Raw genomic sequence first — 20,363 nt, 5'->3', positions numbered from 1 at the left:
CAAGTCATGCATGAAAGGAGATACTCCTTGTCTGTTCTGTAAGCAATACTCAGGTCAACTTGATTCATTATATCAATTTGCTTGTATTAACTTGCTATATCAAAATCCATGTAAGAAATACTCAGGTCATCTTGAATCTTTATGTCAAGTTGCTTGTATTTTCTTACAACATTTTAAAGCTCAATGATGAAATCAAGCACTATTACAAGATAGCATATGAAGAATGGCAATATAAATTTTAGTTAGATCATTTCATTAGCTCATTATTCATTTGCATTATAAGCATTCATTTGTCAGCTGCATTATAAGCATATCATTTCATTAGCAGGTCAATGGTCATAAATAAAGATTGAGTATACTTGGACAAACAAAAACAATTTGCATTTAATCATTGTAGGTGCATTCATTTTAATCATTATTCATTTCATTTTAGCTGCATTTTATCATTGTATTAAGTGCATTTCATTAACCATGTAAAGTATCATTATTATTTACATTATCATTCCATTAAAGATCATTTAGTTGCATCTTTTTTTTTTTTTAGATTCATAATCATTATAAGCATAACATATAAATAAAAAACAAAGCAATCATTCATGTGTAAATCCGTGTATTAATTGCATTCAATTAAGTGCATTTCATTAACCATATAGTGTATCATTATTATTTGCATTATCATTCCATTTATCATTTAGTTGCATGGATAAAAATTTCAAAAGAAACATTTCATATAGATCATTTGTAGGTACATCATCATAAACATTAATCAATCATTCATTTGCATTTTCATATAGATCATTTGCATTTGCATCAGTTAAGTAATAATTTTCATTTGCATCCAAAACCATCAAAATCAAAGCAAAAACATTTATCATTGCATCATGTAAGTTATTATCATCATATCATTATCCATCTACTCATTGCATCCATCTAATCCAAGCATCTAAGCATCCATAAAATCAGATCATATAAGCATAACATCATCAAATAAAGTAACATGCACAATAAAAAGCATCATCATATAGAATCCATGTCTGCATATAGATCATCATAAAATAATAAAAGTCCAAGTATACAATGATATCAAATAAACAAATGCTCCAAATCAAGTCACAGCTGTCCTGTACCACTACCACCTGAATCTGTCCGTCTTTGTGGCTATGGGTGAGAAGATCCTCCAGATGCCTGTCTACCATGCTCACCACTCCTCTGAGGAGGTCCCATGACCCCACCACTGCTAGTGTCCATCAACACGGTGGTCTGATAACTACCTGCTCTCTGGCTCTCTGCAACTGCCTCCTCATATCGTCGTTGCTAGTAGGAAGTCTCCTTCCCAGCCCGAAATAATGCTCTAACAGTGTCTGCTGAGAGAGTACCTAATCCAACCTGCTGGATATGATCTAGAAGACCCTGAGTATCCTGCTATCTCCTAACAATTGTGTCTCTCTTAGTCATAAGAGTCTGTATCTATGATCGAAGCTGATCAATCTGTGCTCTCAGACTGTCAATAGTATCATGCCCTGACATGTCATGCTCTGATATAACTACATCTAGCATATCCTGTACTAGTGCAACCTACTCTGGTAGATCCTGCTGTGGTGCATGAATCCCAATCCGCTCACCACCAACATGTCCAACTACTGGAACCTCAGTCTGAGTAACTCTCCAAACTCATCATCTAATCAGGGGAATATAATCCTTAGGATCCTCATCATCACCACCATGAGCTGCAATAACTCTAGGATCTGGCTGAATCAGTCCAAAATCAATACCTCTCCCGCAACCCCCTCTCAATGGTAATCCTCTAGGTGATCTTATCCCTACCTTGCCAATATCCCTCCCAATCCATCCACCATCTCTCCCACCCATAGGACGAGGTCTATCAATCCTGCCAGTCGGTCCAAATGGTCCTCCACAGACTCTTAATCGACGTCCTCTCCGTCCAGGTCCACCACCACCACCACCTCCATCCCCACCATCATCTCCACCTCTCCCAGCCTCATGTGTAGCTCTAAGCTCTCATCTACGTCTCCGTCTCCTGCTAATAGGATCATCCGAATCATCATCATCATCTCCTGAGCTAGGAGGAGGATCTGTTGGATCCGTAATATGAGGAAATGGATGAGCTAATAAATACTGAGCATACTATGCAGTAACCCCAGGATCAAGAATGTTTAATCTCATATCATAAGCCACTCTCGGAGTAGCAACAAACTCTGCACGAGCAATCTCAAATGACAAAGATGGTCCCCAATCTCACCTATCTCTGTATCGCCGAGCATAAATCGTCACACCAGTAGGCATAGGCTGAATGATACCAAACTGCCTCAAAATTTGACCAATCAACTATCGCTCAATAATGAAGGGTGTACGACCAAGGAGATATCTAATTTGCATGATAAATGGTAATGTATGTGCATCATCCATCCATGGCTCACAATCAACATATGGTCTCCAAATAATACTATCTAAAGAATCAACAACCCAATGCCAATACTCCATCTTACCCAGCTTGGGCTGAGTAACGATACCTGCATAAAAATAAACATATGGTTGCCTCTCTCGATGAACTCTGTGATGGATAGGCCGAGTAACAACAATGTGCTCCCAACACTAGATCTGTAATAAAGTACATCCTGTCGATAAACTAGCACTCTCATCATACACAACCTGGTGTAGATCATGATATAAATGTGCTAGCATACAAACACCCCAAGCATATCATGTACGATGCTGCATCATACTTAGTAGAACCTCACCCCATCCAACCGATAAACCTCGAGATCGCCTATCAGGACATATAAATCCACCAATCAAACCAGCAAGAATAACAGGAAGAGTCTCATAGTACATCACCATGTCTACCCATCGGATCTCTCCTCTATTGATGCTCTCATAAGCAAAAATGACTCTGCAAGCCTCGGTCCCGACACGATCCTCATAATCATACTGCACTAGCTCCTCAGTCACTAGGATATGCAGAATCCTGTAGACATCCTCTAGGGTAACACTAATCTCACTCGTCGGTAGGTGGAAAGTGTTATGCTCACTATGCCATCTCTCAGCTAATGCAGTCAACAAACCTCTGTTATGCGTAATCTCTGGCATAAACAATAAATGACGTAAACCATAGGCATCTATGTGTCTAATCTCATCATGGGACAACTCTGGAACTAAATGACGTACGGTCGGTAATTTCTCCCGACACTGGAGAACATCAAGTTTCTCTTGTTTTTCCAGAGAAACCAATCAATCAAATCAAACTGACTCAATCATCAAATCTACTCAATCAAGCTAATCAAAGCTATCTACCAATCAATCAAATCAAACTGACTCAATCATCAATCAATCAATCAAATCAAGCTATCGACCAATCAAATCAATCAATCAAATCAAATTGAAGGAACTTAAGCTATCAAATCATTTTAAACCTATCAATCATAGTTTATTATCAATCACTAAGTTTGATCAAAAACTCTGCTAAGCTCTTGCATCAGAAACTAAATCAGTTTCTTAGAGCTACTCAATCAAGATAAACAAAGCTATTCAATCATCAAATCTATCAATCAAGCTAAATAAAGCTAATCAATCATCAAATCTATCAATCAAGCTAATCATAGCTACTCAATAATCCAATTTATCACTCAAGCTAATCAGAGCTACTTTATTAATCAAGCTACTCAAAGCTACTCGATCGAGCAATCAAAACTATCTATCAATCATGCAATCACACAATCATCAAGACTCTATTTCATCCACAATGCGTATTACACATGTTAAATCTAATCATCAAAAGTGATTTTAAACCTTCGCACTTATCAAAAATACCAACTTTGAACAAAAGCGCTAAACAACGATGCATATGCGCTATTATAAGAAAAAGCTCTATCTTTTCAAGCATATGTACCATTTACGCAAAAGGGCTACCATTTCATGCATTTGCGCTAACAAATTAAACAAACACGCTAAAACACACAAAAGCACTAACAATCTATGCATTTGCGCTAACATACAAAGCAAAAGCTCTAAATCAAGCATTTGCGCTAACCAAAATTGCATATGCGCTAAACTAAATTGCAAATGCGCTAATCTAAAAATTGAAAAATCAAAATTTTCAAAAATTCAAAAAAGAGCACCTAAAACATGAAATTTTGAACGAAAACTTGAAAAAAAAGCTCGGGATAAGATACATACCGGATACCCATACTTGGCTGGCCGCTGATATCGCCGAACTCGCTCGAATCGATGACATTCCATTGGAATCACCATTTTGGCCACCTCAGCAAGAATATTCTCTCCAAAAGCTGACAAGGATAACAATGAAGTTAAAATTAGCTTTGGTTAATTTTATATTTACTATTTCAAGAGTAATTAATTTCAACAATGGGGCAATTTAATTTATTTTTTACAAATGAATTTAATTGACTAAATTTTCTTATCACATTATCATGAGATTAATCATTCAAACTAAAATTTTCGACAATTTCATGATCAATCCCCTGAGGGGGCACACAATCTGGATTTTCAATTTCTATCAGGCATTATCGAGACTTGATTTAATCTTTGAAACAATGTTGTCTCGACATCATTTCAAAGAGGGGCAAAATGTATACACCTAAAAATTGGCTATGAGCAATTAAATAAATATTTTATATTTATTTAATATTTATTCTTCTATTAAATAGTTAATTCGAAAAGATTAATTAATTTAATTCATTTTCATATCTTTCTATTAATTAATATTTTATTAATTAATTCATTATCCTATTCTTCCGAATTAATTAAATATCTAATATTTAATTATCTTATTCCTCTAATTAATTAAATATCTAATATTTAATTATTCCTCTAACCAAGTTAATTAAATATCTAATATTTAATTATCTTATTCCTCTAATTAATTAAATATCTAATATTTAATTATTCCTCTAACCAAGTTAATTAAATATCTAATATTTAATTATCTTATTCCTCTAATTAATTAAATATCTAATATTTAATTATTCCTTTAATCAAGTTAATTAAATATCTAATATTTAATTATCTTATTCCTCTAATTAATTAAATATCTAATATTTAATTATTCCTTTAATCAAGTTAATTAAATATCTAATATTTAATAGTTATTCTCCTATCCTATAGTCTCAAATATTAAATCATTCCTAAATTATTTAATCCCTTTTCCAACTCACTCTCCATCTCCACTTCATCTTCCCTTTGCCAACTCATCCAACATGTGGCTAAGGAAATTAATATTTCTTAATATTAATTCATGATTTATCTCCAACTTCCAAAATTAATGAAATTTTATACGTACACACATTTCATAACCATTTCCTATATTCTCTCCAACACTCCCTACATCTTGGGAAGGACTTGAGTCCACTTGTCCTACCATGCATAAATTTCCTCCAACCATCCCTAGATTCCCTCAGTCAGCAACCCAGTCAAGGTGAGATGAGTGACACTTGTCTTCTCCTTCTCCCTTTCTCTCAACCTTCACCTTTTCTCACAGCCATTCAAATATGCAGATCTGATCATGACCCTTGATCTGAGCCACATCATCTTATCCTCTCAAAGTCTATAAAAACAAGAGCTTCAGTTGAGAGGAAGTTAGTCTTCAAAACAATAGTTTTCAAGCCAATCTTATGCATCCGTGAGTTTTTGAAGCAATTAGCAATTAGCAAATATCATTTTAGCAATATATCATTTAGCAGTATCATTTAGCAGTATAATGTAGCTTTTCATATCATACTATCAGTTAACTACAAGTTATTAGTCCATTCTTCATATTCCATCTTGGAAGCCAACAGTGCATTGTCTGAGAGCACACCATCTGCAACTAGGAACAATGGAGTTAGGACACAATGAGACATAAGCCATGAAGGTAAAATAATGATTTATTTTGGTATATATTTCATGTAGTTTCATTGGTGGATTTTGGATTTCCTGTATGCATTTCCATTGTATTTTGTGAAACTAACTTATTACAGGTAACATTCTAAGGATGAAATTCAATTTCACACATAAACATTTCAAAGGTAACTTTCCATCATACTTACCATTTCCTTTAGGCAATCTTTGAGCAATAAGGGCTTCAAGCTCATCCAATTCTCTTTCTTGCTCTTCGATCTCTCTCATTTCTCTTTCATATTTGGATACCCGACATGAACTTTCTCCCGGATCATACTTTTGCTTCTTGGATACAGAGGCTTTGAATGCGGTCTTAGATTTTCCATTTGATTCTCCAAATTCTCTTAATTCAAATGCAGCAAGCTTCCCAGCCAATATATCTCTAGTCACAGTAGTCACACTCTGGATCTCATCAATAGCAGGTACTTTATGTTTATAAGCAGGAGGTAATGATCTCAACACCTTAGCAATAATCTCATTTTCTTCAAGGGTTCCACCGACACATCTGATATTCATAACAAGCTCATTCACTTTATCCATAAATGATGTTATATTCTCATCATCTCCCATCTTCATTGTTTCATACTTTACTTTCAAACTCTGCAACTTAGCAACTTTAACTTGCACATCTCCTTCATACAAGGTCTCTAGCTTCTTCCAAATCTCATTTGCAGTTAGGATGCCCATCACATTTGTCATCTTTGAATAAATCAAGGCACTCAACAATGCTTTCTTAGCTCTTATGTTATTTTCCACATCCTTAATCTATGCAGCAGAAACCGGTCCGTTTTGAGGAACATTGTAGACATTCTTTGTGATCTTCCAATACTCATCTCCAAGGCACTTCAAATGAACTTCCATCTGGTCCTTCCAAATAGTATATTTGCTTCCATCAAATCTAGGACTCTCCTTCTTGAACATATAAGTTGCTATCCCAGATCTCCTCAAGCGGTCAAGCTTCTTCCAAAGGATCTAGCTCTGATATCAATTGTTGGAAGCAACAATGAAGGGAAAATTGAGAGGGGGGGTGAATCAGTTTTCACTAGATTATTCAAATTAAGCTCAATCTCAGATCTAATCAATTGCAATAAGAGTAAAGATAAAGACAATAAAATAAACACACATAACACCAAGATTTTGACGTGGAAAACCCGATTAAGGGAAAAACCACTATGGGAACCTACCCATAATAAGATGATACTCTACAGTAGTATGTGTAAATATTACAATGGGGAATGCACATGCATTCAGGCACACTTCCTAGAGATCACTGCTCAAAATAAGATGACCCATAAGACTCCAACCCTTAGGAAAGGTTCACTACCTTACAATAATGATCGAACTACAATCCGGATTACATGAACTACAAATATAGCATCTGCTAATGCTTGATGACAGTTCTAGTTAAGCACATTTATCTGCCCTTAACCAAACTCTACTCAATACACCACACCGAAAGATAAATTCACTTATGCATATATACACCACTCTATGATAATGCAAACACAACATCGACAACCAAATTACATGACTATACCATCTATTTATATAATTCATCAACCTTGACTACAAGGTCGGCCAAACCCTCAACCTTTAATTACCAAATTATATCACACGATACATAGATAAACCACCAGACCAATATTATGACATAGACAACATATCATTGACCTAAATCGAATCTCCAAACATGCATCACCACCAGAAAACTCGCGAAGATCAACCGCAACATGTTACACCACCAAAAATAGTGTATAACACGAATAATATCACCAGATTAGCAAAATCACCAAGAATTCACATAAGGATCAATACAGACCATCAAAACAAATAGGACATGATCAGGAAACACCAACAAGCATGTTAGAACCATTCACAATAGCTGCACCAACACCACTTATTCAAATATTCATCGATCAACATGCTAATTCACAAGAATACTTAACAACATCACTTCAAACAAGAAAGATAGCTTGTGGAGTACCAAATCACAAACCATTTGAACTAAAGATACACATGAACATCTAAAACACTCTCCTATATTTGCAGCCAAAGATATGATCATACCAGAGCACAACTGATTAAATACTAGAACACTACAACACTGAACACAAAAAAGCAATCTTCATACTGGAATCCATAACTCAACCAAATCACCACATAGCATCATGAAATTAATAAAAAATGTTATATCTGTAGTTGACTTAGCATCCCAAATAGATAAACCAACCAGATCAAATCAATGCAAACACCAGATCACCATAATAACTCTCTGCAACACCAAAACATAGGAATATGTTGACATCAATGACAACAACATATCCTATAAACAACAATATCTAACAATCTCCGCCTTTGGCATTGATGAAAACATATGAATGTGAAAAATAATCAATGAAAATGAAATAGATCAACACCAACAAACTGCAACAAACTCCCCCCAAGATTATGCTCACAAAGATCTAAAGAAAAAGCAGTTTGTCACATGCTTCTCTCCCCCTTTGACAACAATGCCAAAGACAGAATACAAATTATGCTTCTCTCCCTCATACAAGATAATTTCTCCCCGAAACTTATCCTCTAAGAAGAAAAATTGCTCCGCCTTAGGATAAAATCACAACTCAATCCACTAATCATCTGAACCCCATACTAACTACTCCGGTTAAGTACCAACACCAACTCATAAACCCAGATAAGAAGATAAGGCTCTGAAATTCATCGGATCGATGCTACTCCATGCATCTAGATGTCATCAAGAGGGGCAGAGACCCCTAACTTGTCTCTCAAATAGACAAATATATCTGCAGGCAAAGGTTTAGTGAAAATGTCTAAAATCTGATCCTTTGTAGATACATATTCCAATCTGACTTCTTCATCACTGAACTCGTCCCTCAAGAAATGATACTTTATAGACACATGTTTTGTTTTAGAATGCAACACCAGATTCTTTGAAATATTGATAAAACTTGAATTGTCAAAATATATAATAGTAGGCTCATCATAAGTCACTCTAATATCCTTTAACATCTGCTTCATCCAAACTACCTGAATATAGTTACTAGCAGTAGCAATGTATTCAACTTCAACAATAGATAAAGATACAACATCTTGTTTCTTACTGGACCATGAAATTTACTTCTTCCCCAAAAAGAAAGCTCCACCGATAGTTCTCTCTTAGTCATCAACATCACTTGCCCAATCAACATTAGTATAGGCACATAACAAGAAATCATCATTCTTTAGATACCATAAGCCATAGTTAACAATCCCCTTCAAGTATGTGAAAATCCTCTTCAGAACAGTAACACGAGTCTCTTTAGGATCATCTTGAAATCTAGCACAAAGACAAACAACATGTATAATATCTGGTCTAGTCTGAGTTAGGTACAATAGTCCACCAATGATAGATCTATACAAAGTTTGATTAACTTTCTAAGATTCATCATTCTTAGAAAACTTGCATCCAGTCACCATAGGAGTTCCAACAGGTTTAGAATCAACTAATCCAAACTTCTTCAATAATTCCTTCACATACTTAGATTCAAAAATGAAAATACCTTTACTGGTCTAAGTAATCTGCAATCCTAAGAAGAATTTCATCTCACCAATCATAGACATCTCAAATTCCTTTTACATATTATCAGCAAACTTCATACTTAAATCATCATCTCCTCTAAAAATGATATCATCAACAAAGACTTCAATAATTAAAATGTTATCATTCTCAACTTTGAAGTATAAATTACTATCAGCAATACCTTTACAGAAACCCAACTTCACCAAATACTTATCCAATCTAGCATACTAAGCTCTAAGGGCTTGTTTTAGTCTGTACAATGCTTTCTTCAATTTGCATACCATATCTCCTTCATCTGATAAAGAAAATCCATCTGGTTGCTCAATGTAGACTTCCTCTTCAAGATCATCATTCAGAAAGGCTGACTTAACATCCATCTGATACACCTTGAAATTCTTGTAAGCAACATATGCAAGCAACAATCTAACAACTTCAATTCTAGCTACATGAGAAAAAGTCTCCTCATAATCAACACCTTCCATCTGAGAACACCCTTTACATACCAATCTTGCTTTGTTTTTGACAACTTCACTAGCTTCATTTAGTTTATTCAAGAACACCCATTTAGTTCCAATTACATTCTTGTCTTTAGGTCTTCGAACAAGCTCCCAAGTGTTATTCTTTTCAATCTAATTCAACTCTTCTTCCATTACCTTTATCCAATTTTCATCCTTACATGCTTCTGCAACATCTTTAGGTTCAATCTTTGAAATCAAGCATATCTCTTCAGCCACAATCCTTCTCCTAGTCACCACACTTTTATTTTTGTGACCAATAATTTAATTTCCTAAATGATTCAATCTTACATACCTCAGAGTCTTCTGATTGTTCTGATTTTCAAGCTCTTACACTTCTTAACCGACAAAAATGATATCTGAATTAATTGTCTCCATTGGATCATTCTGCTTAAGGATCTCGATCTGGACAGGCTTTGAAATAACATCTTCATCAACAAAATCATATTTGCATGCTCTAATCTATTTTCCAAGATATTCATCTACCTTCACATTTAAACTCTCAACTATCTTTTTCAACCTCTTATTGTAACACTGGTAGGCCTTATTCTTAGTAGAATATCCCAAGAATATTCTTTCATCACATCTTGCATCAAACTTTCCTATATTCTCATCTGTCTTGATATAACATTTACTTCCAAAAACTCTAAAATATCTAACTGTAGGAACATGGACAAACCATAACACATACAGAGTCTTATCAGAATCTTATTTAATATGCACACGGTTGAATGTGTAAACAACAGTGCTAACAACTTCTCTCCAAAAGTTTTGTGCAACATTTCCTTCTAGTAGCATAGTCCTTGCAACATCCAATATATATTTGTTCTTCTTTTAAACAACTCCATTTTGTTGAGGGGTTGTAGGAGCAGATAACTGTCTTCTAATTCTATTCCTCTCACAAAATGTATCAAATTCTCTTGATGCAAATTCTCCTCCTCTATCACATCTTGGTCATTTTAGCTTCAATTCTGTCTTAGTCTCCACTCTAGCTTTGAATATCTTGAATTTCTCCAACGCTTCCTATTTTTCCCTTAAAAAAGTAACCCTTATCATCCTAGAATAATCATCAATCAACAACATGAAATATTTGTCACCCTGCATGCTTCTCACTCTTGTAGGACCACATAAGTTAGTATGCACTAGATCTTACAATTCACTAGATGAGTACAATTTACTCTTAAATGAAGTTCTTGTTTGCTTTCCCATCTAACATTCTTTACATACCGGATTAACAGGCTTCACAATCTTAGGAAAATCTTTAACAACTTGAGTAGATCTTATCCTTATCATGCAGTCAAAATTAACATGACACATTCTCCTATGCCACAACCAACTTTCATCAATCTGAGCAATCAAACAACTTTTCTCACTAGTATTCAAGTGAGAGATATTACCTTTAGTCTTAGTTCCAGATGCAATCTCTACACCAGAGGCATTTAGGATCTTACATTTACCTTTCTTGAATTGAAAATCATATCCCTTGTCAACCATCTGTCCAACACTCAAGATTATGCTTCAAACCTTCAACATACAAGACATCATTAGTATTATGCTTAACATTAAAAGATATAGAACGTCTACCACAAATCACACAAGCTTTGTCATCTCCAAATCTCACTATTCCACCATCATACCTCTCCATACTCACAAATTTTCTTTTATCACCTATCATATGATATGAACAACTACTGTCAATCACCCATTCATCTTTTTCTTCAATGTTAGCAGCTAAATCTTTCTCCTCAATAATGTAGCTTGTAGAATTCATTGGTACCAGATCATCTTCCTTGATAGCAATAAATACAAATTCACCTTCTGAATTCCCATTCTCTGACTCTTCATCTATCACACCTTCATCAACAACATGGTAGCATCTATTTTGGTTTTTGAACTTCAGGTAGGGCTTATAGGGCCTATCATTCTTATCATGCTTCTCATATCTATCATACTTATTGGATCTATCATGTCTTTCATGCTTACCATATCTAGACATTCTCTCAGGGCACCTAGAAGCAAAATGTCCTATATTATTACAAGAGAAACATTTCAAAGGTAACTTTCAATCATACTTACTAGATACTTTAGGAAATCTCCAAGCAATAAGGGCTTCAAGCTCATCCAATTCTCTTTCTTATTCTTCCATCTCTCTCTTTTCTCTTTCATATCTAGATACTAGACACGAACTTTTTCTCGGATCATACTTCTGCTTCCTGGATACAGAGGCTTTGAATACATTCTCAAATTTTCCATTTCATTCTTCAAATTCTCTGAACTCAAATGCAGCAAGCTTCCCAACCAACATATCTTTAGTCACAGTAGTCACACTCCAGATTTCATCAATAGCAATTACTTTATGTTTATAAGTAGGAGGCAATGATCTCAACACCTTAGCAACAATCTCATCTTCTTCTAGGGTTCCACCGAGACATCTGATATTTATAACAATCTCATCCACTTTAGCCATAAAGGATGTTATATTTTCATCATCTCCCATCTTCAATGATTCATACTTTACTTTTAAACTCTGTAACTTAGCAACTTTAACTTGCGCATCTCCTTCATACAAGGTCTCTAGCTTCTTCCAAATCTCATGTGTAGTCTACAAGCCCATCACATTTGTTATCTATAAATCTGTCAAGGCACTCATCAATGCTTCCTTTTCTCTTATATTATGTTCAACATCCTTAATCTCAGTAGCAGATACCGGTCCATTTTGATGAATATTGTAGACATTCTTTGTGAGCTTCCAATATTCATCTCCAATCACTCCAAATGAACTTCCATCCGGTCCTTCCAAATAATATAATTGCTTCCATCAAATATAGGACTCTCCTTCTTGAATACATAAGCTACCATCCTGGATCTCCTCAAGCATTCAAGCTTCTCCCGGAGGATCTAGCTCTGATACCAATTGTTGGTAGCAACAATGAAGGGAAAACTGAGAGGGGGGGTGAATCAATTTTCACTGGATTATTCAAATTAAGCTCAATCTCATATCTAATCAAATGCAACAAGAGTAAAGATAAATATAATAAAAGCAACACACATAACACCAATATTTTGACATGGAAAACCTGTTTAAGGGAAAAACCACGGTGGGAACCTACCCATAATAAGATGATACTCTGCAGTAGTATGCGTAAATATTATAATGGGGAATGCACATGCATTTAGGCGCACTTCCTCATTTCTCAAAGTAAGATTACCTAGAAGGCTCCAACCCTCAAGGAAGATTTACTACCTTACAATAATGATCAGACTACAATCCAGATTATATGAACTGCAAATATAACATTTCTTAATGCCAAATGACAGTTCTGGTTAAGCACATTTGTCTTCCTTTCACCAAACTCTACTCAATAAACCACACCAAAAGATAAATTCTCTTATTCACATATACACCACTCTTTGATAATGTAGACATAACATTGACAACCAAATTACATGACTATACCACCTATTTATACAAGTCATCAACCTTGACTACAAGGTCGGCCAAACCCTCAACCTTTAATTAGAAAATTATATCACATGATATATAGATCAACCACTAGACCAATATTATGACATAGAAGAAATATCATAGACCTAAATCAAATCTCCAAACATGCATCACCACTCTAAATCTTGCCAAGATCAACCGCAACACGTTACACCACCAAAAAAACCGCATAACACGAAGAATATCACCGGATCAACAAAATCACTGAGTACACACACAAGGATCAATGCAAACCATCAAAATAAATAGGACACAATCAAGAAACACCAATAAGCACATTAAAGCCATCCATAATAGCTACACCAAGAACACTTATTCAAATCTTCATCGATCAACACACTAACTCACAAGAATACTTAACAACAACAATTCAGACTAGAAAGATAGCTTGTGGAGTACCAAATTATGAACCATCTAAACTAAAGGTACACATGAACATCCAAAACACTCTCCCAAATGCACAACCAAAGATATGATCATACCGAAGCACAACAGATCAAATACTAGAGAACATTGCAACACTGAACACAAAAGAACAATCGTCATACCAGAATCGATAACTCAACCGAACCACCACATAGAATTATGAAATCAATAAAGAATGATATATCTCTAGTTGATTCAACATCCCAAACAGATAAACCAACCAGATCAACTCAATGTAAACACTAGATCACCAGAACAACTCTCTGCAACACCAAAACAACTCACTGCAACACCAAAACACAGGAATATGTTGACATCAATGACAACAACATATCCTAGCAGAAGTAATATCCAAAAGATAGATGGAGTATAGAGATGGAGATAGAGAGACAAAGAGAAGGCAATAGAAGTAGGGAGAAGAGCTAGCTGAATGAAGGTGTCAAAAGAGAGAAGTGAATAAGAGATGGGGGAAATAAAGAATGAGAGAAAGATGGAGAAAAAGAATATATTTTTGATAATATTATAAAATAAAATGTACTCTATATATTTTTTTAAAACTTACATTGACCAAAATTATTACCTATTACTAAAAACTTTTAAAACCTCTTGCATTAGTGCAAATAAAGTGGCAGGGTGGTTGGAAATGGTGATTAACATCATTGATAACAACATGTTCCATTACTTCCTTGAGAATGTTTCCTTTATCCCTTAATGAAGGTATCTGATCACCCCTTATTCCTTCCATATATTGATAATTTTTTGAGGAAATTTCCAAGTTTGGATTTTCTACACCATGCTTATGCTAAGATATTATGTATTTATGTTCACTTCTTTTTGGAACCACTTTTTGGGACTCATTACTTCAACAATATAAAAGTTGAAATCCAACATAACCTCTTAATTCTTTTGGTCCTCTTTACCTAATGGTTCTCTTGAAAAGGAAAAATCAAACACCATGCAAAACTGGTCCCAAGAAGCCCAAATATCACAATTTGAATAAATATCACCTAAACCCTTGTACTAGGACTCATTGCATACCTTTAGTCTACTCTCATTGCTAAGGATTCATGTCATCATGATATAAGAGAATGTGAAATCATTTTGTTCAATTTCAATCCTCTCAAATTCTCCTTTCACATTCACAAGGATGGAAAACATGTATGTAGTATGACTCACCCAAATATATCCTATCAAGATTATCAAATTAATAGATCACAAATTTAACTTGAGGACTACTCAAAAAAATTATCTAAAACAAGTAAAACACCATAATATGATTATTTTGGAAATTTAAAATATAAAAAAGACATCTATCTTGCTTACCAACTCCCAAAATGAACCCTTCTATCATAAGAATAAGAGTTGTCTCCATAAAAATCAAAGGCTTCCTTGAATGCTTAGTGTCGTGCCTATGAAGTAAGGTACCTGCAGCTGCAACACAAACACTCAATATATCATTACAAGCATGGTTAGAAAATTAAAAGCAAGTGAAAGATAAACCATGACAAAGTGACCTATCGCCTCCTAAGAGATGCGAGTATGGATTTGCTCTCAGATCTGGATAAGCAATCCCAGTGACTTGACTACACTTAGATGGAGGATTTGAAATGATAATGATATGCAAGATAGATGATATTGATTATGCTAGGTTGATCCAAGAGACTAATTAATCTAATGATATGCATGATTAAGCTATGATGATTCAACAATTATGCTAGAAAATGATCAAATTATACTAGATCTAAGATGCAATTGCCTATAATAACAATGCTCAAATGATATTCTAGAATGGATATGCCTATAGTAACAATGCCTGAACTGATATGAGATGGGATCCTTTGTGCTCCAAAATGGGGGATATTTATAGGATTTCCAAGGCCAGGGGTGAGGTGGCAAGAATCAACGGTCAAGATTGAGTCTGAAGATATCAAGGGTGAAATTGGAGGAGGTTGGGAGAAGAGGTTGGAGGGAGGGACACTTGTCATCTCTATGGTGACAAGTGTTAAGGATACTTGCTCATAAGAGGGCAAGTGTCCAAGAGAGGAGACATGTGGCCAAAGTGCCATGTGTCTCAAGGGGAGAATATACACACCATAAGAGGTTAGGATAAGGAGGTTAGGATGTGCAAGATAGGATAGGGTTAGTTAAACCCAAGGTTAGGTGGAATGGGTTAGGTAAGAGGGATGGTTAGGTTATGTGGTTAGAAGTTAGGAGGCATGTGGGTAATTTAAATTTAAAAATTCAAATAATAGGAAAAGACTAATTAATTTTCAACAACTCATAAATTGATTTGTTTTAATTAATTAGGGGATTAGAAGAAATGAATTAAATGGGGGGAGGATTAATTAATTTAAATTAATTAATCAAAGGGGATTATTGAAATGAACCTATTAAATAAATCCTTAGATTTATTAATAAGTAGATGAATGGGAGAATTTAATCAAATTGCTAATGAATTCAATTAAATTAGGAAGGGGGATTAATTAAATAATTGCTTATTCAATTAATTATATTCAGACCATTTTTAGGTGTATACATTTTGCCCCTCTTTGAAGTGAGGTGTGATGATGCGTTGATACAAAGAATAATCTCATTTTGATGATGTTGATGTGATATTGGTTCGATAGGCTGCCCTAGCCATTGATTGCTAAATTGCGGTACTATGATGCCCCCTTGGGAGATCAATTGAGATAATTGACCTTTGAAGTGTTTGGATCGTTGCGAAATTGATTTCCCGATTAGAAATGATTTGATTTCTGCAATTGTGGTTGATGAAAGTGTGAGTTCTTTGATCATGATGATGTGATTCTCGATGATTGATAGAGCTTGATAGAATTTGACAAGATTGATTAGTTTGATAAGATCGAGATTTAGTCTAGTTTCAGGAATGACACCTCTCGTATAAGACAAAGTTGACCAAAGCGTCTTGTTTTAGGAATGATATATCCTGTGTAAGACTTGATCAGATCGTCTATTTCTAGGAAAGATACATCCCGTATAAGACATGATAGAAGAGATTATATGAGATCATTTGATAGAATTGATAAGGTTTATTGGATAAATAATTGACATTTTGTTGATATCAGGTTGTAGGAAGATTCAGATGTGCTGATGTTGGTTCTGTTGAGGGGGTAACATAAGATTTGCATTGGGTCGACAATATCTGGAGAGAGATGAGTCATTGTTCTGATTGTGTATACACGTATGATGATACATTGATGATTCCTGCGATAGATTTAGCTTTGGATAAGATGAGCTTGTGGGATCCCATGCAAGAATGAAATACAAGCTAAATGCAAATGTGAATGCAAAGCTAGGATCAGACTAGTCACAGGGTTATTGTGTTTTGTCATCATTGAGCTTTTTGAAATGTGGGAAGTGAGTACAAACATTGATGGTATAATTAAATCATGATGACCTAAGCACTTCTTTCCTAGATTTTAATATTGCAAGTTAGCACAAACATCGAGGTATAATTGACAAACCATGACAAAGGGATCTATTGCCTCCTAATAGATGCGAGTATGGATTTGCTCTCAGATATGGATAAGCAATCCTAGTGACTTGAATACACCTAGACGAAGGATTTGAAATGATGATGATATGCAAGCTAGATGAGATTGATTATGCTAGATTGATCCAAGAGGCTAATTAAGCTAATGATATGCATGATTAAGCTATGATGATGATGCAATTAAGCTAGAAAAGAGATTGATTAAGCTATGACGCTTCAACAATTATGCTAGAAAATGATCAAATTATACTAGATCTATGATGCAATTGCCTATAATAATAATGCTCAAATGATATTCTAGAATGGATATTCCTATAGTAACAATGCCTAAATTGATATGAGATGGGATCCTTTGTGCTCCAAAATGGGGGATATTTATAGGATTTCCAAGGCCAAGGGTGAGGTGGAAGGAATGAATGATCAAGATTGAGTCTAAAGATATCAAGGGTGAAATTGGAGGAGGTTGGGAGAAGACATTGAAGGGAGGGACACTTGTCATCTCTATGGTGAGAAGTGTCAAGGAGCCTCGCTCATAAGAGGGCAAGTGTCCAAGAGAGGAGACATGTGGCCAAAGTGCCATGTGTCTCAAGGGGAGAATATCCACACCATAGGAGGTTAGGATGTGAAAGATAGGATAGGGTTAGTTAAACCCAAGGTTAGGTGGAATGGGTTAGGTTAGAGGGGTGGTTAGAAGTTAGGAGGCATGTGGTTAATTTGAATTTAAAAATTTAAATAATAGGAAAAGACTAATTAATTTTCAACAACTCATAAATTGATATGTTATAATTAGTTAGGGGATTAGAAGAAATGAATTAAATGGGGGGGAGGATTAATTAATTTGAACTAATTAATCAAAGGGGACTATTGAAATGAACCTATTAAATAAATCCTTAGATTTATTAATAAGTAGATGAATTGGAGAATTTAATCAAATTGCTAATGAATTAGATTAAATTAGGAAGGGGGATTAATTAAATAATTGCTTATTCAACTAATTATCTTCAGACCATTTCTAGGTGTATACACTTAGTATTTTAATGAAGGACCCCAAATACTTGCTTCATGGATATAGTTTTTAGTTCAATTAGGTCTCAAAATGTTTTCTATAAATTTGACTCATTGAATCATAGCATAAATAAACTTGTATATAAACTAAAAGTAAAAAATTACAGGCACAAACCTCCCTAAGTCTCTTCCAAATTGTTATTATTATAGATGGGATAGTTTACACTAATCATGGAGATATTTTTATAACACCACTAAGCAGTGAAGCTTCCTACAAATACACCAATCTAAGGTTGTTCATGATTAAAATAATTAGAATTAGAAAAATATAAGTGATGCAACAACTACAAGAGTGATAAACATATGCAAGAATCATCCATTTGATCAAAGTATCATTGGTGGGAGATCATGTAAGAACTAAAAACTCGATATTGGTAGTGATTTAAATTATCACTATACTCACCATAAGCTGCAATACTCATGACTATGCACATATTATCTCTTATGAAATTGTGAATGAATACAATAAGCCATTGAAAATTGTGAAAAATTAAAACTAGCAATTAATAAGGGATGCAATGATGATAAATCAATAACATCAACAATATGTGGGCTAGATTTAACCAAATAATGATGGAAAATCCTTTCATAAACATATGTTCCTTTCATAAACATATGTAAACTTTTGAAACTCTCGAAAAAAAACAACTTGCTTTCTTCAATGACAACTTGATTCAAGTAGGTGATGTCAATCTCTAATTTAGATATTTTGACAAATAAATCATGATTATTAAATCCACCCTTAATTGTATGCACATATTCTTAGATATCCTTCCAAGTATTATTAGAGATCAAAATATTGTAAATATTAATAAAATCAAAATTCCCTAACTCCTCTTCCTTGGGTCGTGATCAAAGCTTGTTCAACATTTGGATCCTTAGTCATAGTTTGTATTCATTATAGTTACCTTATTTACAAAATAATTTTTTGATGTCACCCCAAGATCTACCACTTGAAAGATGGTTTGGATAAAATTATATGTATATTAGAAGGTGGTTGTAACAGTCATATTTTTCTTAATATTTTCTTTCAAGAAGTGATAAATAAAGCTGAAATATTGATACACAGTATTCCCAAAGGATGAAATTTTTTACATGTAACATGATGCAAGTAAATATTTCCTAAACCATGATTATAAAATTGCATTCTTCTATCAAAAATTAGGAATATGATAATTAGGAACCACCTTGTACTGGGTGGAACATTGAGATGCCTAAAAGTAAATGTACTATAATTTATCATCACCAAATCTATTGTTACCCTTATTACTTGCTCTTGAAAAGTTCTTGTAACTGTGTTCATTTTCCCTATTACTTTATCTTTAATAGTGGAGTGTTTCCCCAAAAACCATAGACATTGATCTTATATAAATTTGTTAGCTCTCATAACATATATTCAAAACATACCTTAGTTCTACTCAAGTTTGAATCATTTGAAGAGTCACAAAAGGAGCAAGAAAAGGAAAAAGAGGAAGAAGAATCACTTGAAGAGTTAGAAAATGAGAAAAAAAGTATAGATGCTCTTTCTCAACTTCCTAGTTTTTTTTTTTAAAGTGATTTTTTCTAAGTTCATGGAGTAATATGTGGACAATGGATAGTTGCATTGATTTATATTGAAGCTACACATAATTTTAGTGATGGAGTGATGGCTCATTGAGGACTCAAAGATAAAGACATTGATGGTTTCAAAGTTATGTTAGTTTATACATTTACCATTAATGATTCCCCAATTGAGCCTTCATATAGGTAATTATAAAGTCAAGGATGATTTCTATTAGTGAGCATTAGGGATATAGATGCAATTCTTGTCATTTCTAGTGGCTATAATTTGTGGGGGAGACCACCTTG

This window comes from Cryptomeria japonica, chromosome 6 (genome assembly GCF_030272615.1).
Source record: "Cryptomeria japonica chromosome 6, Sugi_1.0, whole genome shotgun sequence".
Lineage (NCBI taxonomy): Eukaryota > Viridiplantae > Streptophyta > Pinopsida > Cupressales > Cupressaceae > Cryptomeria > Cryptomeria japonica.
This window is presented reverse-complemented; position numbering follows the sequence as displayed.